At 46.3% G+C, this 5,702-nt stretch overlaps 1 pseudogene; it reads right to left on the reverse strand.

The window, feature by feature from the left end:
- Nucleotides 1-1,012: 1,012 nt before the first annotated feature.
- LOC121012409 (isoleucine--tRNA ligase, cytoplasmic-like) lies at nt 1,013-5,323 on the reverse strand (annotated as a pseudogene).
- Between the last annotated feature and the right edge of the window lie 379 nt (nt 5,324-5,702).

A 5,702-nucleotide genomic window follows, 5' to 3' on the forward strand; every position in this document is an offset into this window, starting at 1 on the left:
TAGGACAGTTATTCCGGCAAGAAGGCGGAGAGCAGAGGCCCCCAGCCGATTAGTGACACTCCCCGAGGTGTCCACACACCATTTCTGCTCACAAGCTGTGTGACACAGAAACATGACAAGTCTTTGTCTTCAAAGCTCTGACTTCCGTTTCAAGTCCTCCCCTAAAGATGAGAAATAGATTCTCCAATTCGTTTCTTATCTGAGAGAAAGTTTATTGTTCTGATTTACTGAAACTTAAAATATTCCATCAAATTTTCCAAGAAAATCGACGTAGCAGAAATATTTGGGGGCGCCTGGCTGGCTCAGTCAGTAGAGCATGTGACTTGATCTCAGGGTTGTGAGTTCAAGCCCCATGTTGGGTGTAGAGATTACTTAAAAACACAATATTTTTAAAAATATATTCAATACTGTCTGCTTCTTCAAGAGATCTCAAATAAGTTTTTATTTTTGAGAGAGAGAGAGAGAGAGAGAGGGAGAAAGTATGTGGGGGGGAGGGGCAGAAGGAGAGAGAGAGGGAGAATCGTAAGTAGACTCCACACTAAGCATGCAGCCTGATGCAGGGCTCAATCCCATGACCCTGGGATCATGACCTGAGTTGAAATCAAGAGTCGGTCACTCAACCAACTGAGCCACCCAAGTGCCCCTCAAATAGATTTTAAAAGACCAAAGAATATATACACACACACTATGCTATGCCACTTAAATCACTTCTACCTCGTACACTTGGAGAATTCGAGTATAGAAAAATCTAGTGCTGAGGTTCTGTTGTAGCCTTCCTTTCAACATGTCTGCATAGGTATTTACGGTTAAGTGTGAATATCACTCTGAGGTTCCAAGTCACTTCATGAATCAATACCATTTCAATTTCAGGCCAAAGGGAGCATATTACACATGACTGTCTTCAGTGTGCGTGTGCCTCTGTGCGTGTGTGTGTGTGTGTGTGTGTGTGTGTGTGTGTAGGGGACAGGTATGTGCCAGGGTAAGGCTGCGTGAACCACACTGGTAATGAATGTTAGAAGTCTGCTGTTGTTGGTAATACAGAAACATACAGTCTTTAAGTTCAAAGTCTTCATGGGGATTTCCTCGTAATTTTATCTGTTTAAGTCTCATTCAGAAATTTAGCTTCCTGCTCCAAAGGCCAAACACCTTGGCTACTTCATACCGAAGACCTTGGTGGTCCAGTCCACTCTGCCCAAGGGGGGTTTCGAGCAGGAGAGTGCCACTGTTCCCATGAAGCACTCCTGCGGGCCTGTGTTCAGCAGCTGCAGGTTGATGCACTGGCGGAGAATAGTGCTCGGGCTGTCCCCCACAGTGGGGGCAGACCCTGCTTCCACCCGAAGCGTTTTTCCAGTGAGACTCTGTAAGTCGGTTTGGTTTCGTATTTCTGTTTCACCGTGGAAGGCAGCCAGCCCTGTATTCGTTACACAAAAAAATCCTAGTAACAACACCTCAGTTTTAAAAGGTCCACCCTACTCTCGCCTTTGGATTTTCCAGAAGCAATACTCCACCTTGCTTGCTGACATTTGTACACATGTTAAGATGAACATGCACAAGCAGGGCCCGGCGGGGATAATCCCTGGGTGGGTGTGATTTCCGGGTCAGACCCATTTAACTGTATTTTCCCCGGAGTAAGGACTTTATCTGATGTTGGAATTGGATATGGTTCCAAGGGAGCCTTGATGGTGGCAAGTATGAACTCCATGTGGCTTTTGATAACATTTTTCGGACACTTGCCTTCAGACTTTGCTTCATAGTAAGCTACTATTTCATCAGTTGCAACCAGATTGCACTTTTTGCCAATTTTCTGGATATGAGCCACTCCTTCATCCATGATTGACTGGTCAGGGGTGACGCCCAAAAGAACCAAAGCCTGAGCAGCCAAGTGTACAAACCGCGTCGTCCTGCCTGTTGTCTGATCAAAGGCATACAGGAGACCAATGTCCCCTTCATTTGGTTCATGCCTTCTCCAACAACGGACCCCTCTCCTGGAAGCACTCCGGCTCCTCCCCCCTCGGCTGCTTGACGGACACATCACAGCCTTGGAGGCTCCCTTCAGAGGCTTCCCGAGGACCACAGGATCAGGATCTGCCCTGAGACAAAACCGTACATGTATTTTGTCTGTGGACAGCATAACTTTTCCAGCACTGAGTTCCTCTGTGATATACTTCTCCAAAGACTTGATCTCGTTAAGAGCTCTTGATCCTGGGGTGCCTGAGTGGTTCAGTCAGTTGAGCATCTGACTCTTGGTTCAGATCAAGTCATGCTGTCAGGGTCAGGCGGTGGGAACAGCCCCAAGTTGGGCTCCGTGCTGTGCATGGAGACTGCATAGGATATTCTCTCTCTCTCTCTCTCTCTCTCTCTCTCTCTCTCTCTCTCTCTCCCCCTAGCTCTCTCTGTCTCCCTCTCTCTCTCCCCCCCGTCCCTCCCCTGCTTGTGATCTATCTCTAAAATGAATGAATGAATGAATGAATAAATAAATAAATAAATAAATAAATAAATAAATAAATAAAGCTTCTGGATGCTGACAGAGAACCACAATTTTTTTCAAAAGATACTTTATCGGAATGGTTTTGGGGTCTCGAATCACTCGCCGACATTCAATCACAGACCATATCCCAGATACTGTGCCCTCCATTTTCTTGTCAGTCAACTTCTCTCGAACATGGGGCAACATGGGGTGGTGGATGCTGAGGGTGTCTGTGTCCTGGACAGAAACAGGGCCAGTCAGCATCTTTAGATTCCGGTACGCCAGTTTAGGAAGAAAAGGTGTCTAGGGGCCATCAGTCCGTACAGAGAAATCAGGATACTAAACAAGGTCTCCAGGGGCATAACACGGTCCTCCTCCCCATTTCCACCCTTTAGCCCTCTGTGGTTCATCCTGACATAGCAATTGGTCAGGACATCCAGAAACTTGACCAGACAAAGCATTGCAATATAGAGTCTGTAAGCTGCCATTTTGGTCTCAAAGAGCCCAACAAGCAACTAACCGCATGAAGGACGGGACCCGCCAGTGTGGGGTGTTGGCACTTTCTTTAACCGTGTTCTCATTGTAGAGGAAGTCCATTTCTTCCTCCTCCTGCAGCTTCAGGAAGTTCTGGATGAGGAAGCAATAGGTATTGTACCAAGGGAGGAGCATGTCCTTCAAGACATCATGCACCCCCTCCTCCTTAAAGCAAAGGTTTTCTGTTCTCACCACAGGGCAGTTAATCAGATACAATCTGAGGACCTAGGCACCACATTTATGGATGATTGAAAGTGGATCCAGATCATTCTTATTCCGTTTGCTCGCTTTTTGGCCTTCACTTGCTAGGATGAACCCATGCACAATCACATTCCTGAAAGGTGGCTGTCCAAAGAGAGCAGTGGCCAGCACCACCAGAGTGTAAAACCATCCTCCGGTATGGTCAATGTCTTCAGCAAGGAAGTCTGTAGAAAATGTATCCTCAGACTCCCTCTTGTTTTCAAATGGATAATGAACTGGAGCATAGGGCATGCTGCCATTCTTAAACCAACAAACACTTCAGAGGCGCGACACAACAGTTTTCACAGCAGGAAGGGATGGTCTCTCTGTGGAGATCAGAGATCTTTGCTCCCAATAGTGCTTCAAGTTCTGCCATGGATCTAACGCATGCTGCCTCCTTGAAGTCATCACTGACCCACAGTGGGATAGGGGTGCCCCAGTATCTGTTTCTGGAAATTGCCCAGTCACGTGAACCCTTTGGCCAATTTCCAAGTTGCTTTTCCCATACAAACTCTGGGACCCAGTAACACAGGTCATGGTTCCTCAGCAGCTGGTCCACCCTGGGCTCCACCCACAAGGACCAGCCAGGCACTACTTGGTACATGAGGGGAGTGTCTGACCCCCAGCAGAAAGGGTCGTGGTGAGTGAAGTTGCGGGCAACAAGAAGTCAGCCTTCTTCCTCCAGGGTCCTGATGATATTTTTATCAGCCTCCTTCACATACTGTCCTGTGAAACCTGTCACTTCCGCAGTAAAACAGCCTGAAGCATCCACAGGGCAAACAGGAGGAGAGTCTTTTTTGGTTCTTAATTTTTTTCAGTTTATGTATGTTCAGAGAGAGAAAGGGAAAGAGACAGCACGAGTGGGGGAAGGGCAGAGAGAGGGGGAGAGCGAGAATCCCAAGCAGGCTCCCTCCGCACGGTGAGCACCAAGCCCGATGCGGGACTCAAACTCATTAACCGTAAGATTATGACCTGTGCCAAAACCAAGAGTCAGACACTCAGCTGACCGAACGCCCCAGGAGGAGAGTCTTTATGAATGATGTTGAAGTCCATGCCGACCTGATAGTCATCAGCACCGAAGTAAGGAGCCTGGTGTACCCCTCCAGTGCCCTCCTCCTCCTGCATGGAGCCATCAGTAAACACAGTGAAAGCACCACCAACCTTACCCTGCACAAAACAGTCAAACAGGGGCCTGTACTTCTCGCCTTTGAGATAGGTACCGGGAAATCTTGCAAGGATCTCATGGTCACTCTCCAGCTTATCAAGAGCTGATACTATGGCTTCCATTAAAATGAGCAATTTCCCCCCGAAAACATCTTTAATCTTCACGCACTGCATATCTGGATTAACGCACAGGACAAGGTTACCGGGTAATGTTCAGGAAGTGGTCGTCCAGACAACCAAGGATACGTGTTCATCTTCCTCCCAAAGGAAAGTTACAAAGGTGAAAGGACCTTGAACATCCTGTATTTCTGGTGAGACTCAATGTTGGAAAGTAGGGTGTTGCCCGAGGTTAGAGAAGGTCATGACTTTCACACCTCTATCCACAAGGCCTTTCTCATAGGGTTGTTGAAAGACCCACCAGACAGATTCCATGAATTATAGATACAGCGTTTTGTAGTCAGTGTCAAAGTCGGTCCATCGGCCAAGTCTGATAACTCTGGACTTCCACTTAGTAGAGTATCTCATCACAATTGCTTGGCACTGATTGTTATGCTCTACAATTCTCGTTTTGGCTACATCCCCTGGTCCTCTGATTCCCAATATTTTATCGATATCATATTCCACAGGTAAGCCATGACAATCCCATCCAAATCTTCTGTCAACAGGAAACCCACTCTGGTGAGGATATCTGGTAACCGTATCCTTAATTGTCCCTGCAAGTATATATCCATAGTGAGGCAGTCCAGTTGCAAAAGGAAGCCCATCGTGAAATGTAAATTTTGGCCTATGTTTGATTGCTTTAAGCATACCTGAAAACAGTTAATTTCAGAACAGTACTGCAAGATTTTTCTCTTCTTCAGCAGGAAAATTCATGTTTCCTGCAACTTGCTGAACCATTTTGTTGCTGAAGGGCCCCCGGACCAGTGCACCCCAGAAAGAGCCGAGGTGACATATTCTCCAATATTTTTGCGAATGCTATTATGGTTTTGTGCGTTTATATGGCTTAGATCATTCATTTATCTGAAATGTAGTTTTGTAAAAGGCGAAAGATAAACGCCTAACCTTATTTTTTCCAAAAGTATTAGCTCATTGCCCTAGCATCATTTATTATCTTTTCTTCCAGATAGGAAATCTGCCTTCGTCAAACGCTACACTTGCACATATGGATTAGATCAAACCATGTGAGATTGTTGACCTCTATCATCTCCCTCAGCTTTATTTTCCCAATGATCCTAGTCACTACTAGATGTCATATTACATATTTGTTTGTTTGTCTCTGTCTCTCACTTGAATGTGA

Source organism: Herpailurus yagouaroundi, unplaced genomic scaffold (assembly GCF_014898765.1).
Source record: "Herpailurus yagouaroundi ecotype Mexico unplaced genomic scaffold, PumYag 196, whole genome shotgun sequence".
NCBI classification, from domain to species: domain Eukaryota; kingdom Metazoa; phylum Chordata; class Mammalia; order Carnivora; family Felidae; genus Herpailurus; species Herpailurus yagouaroundi.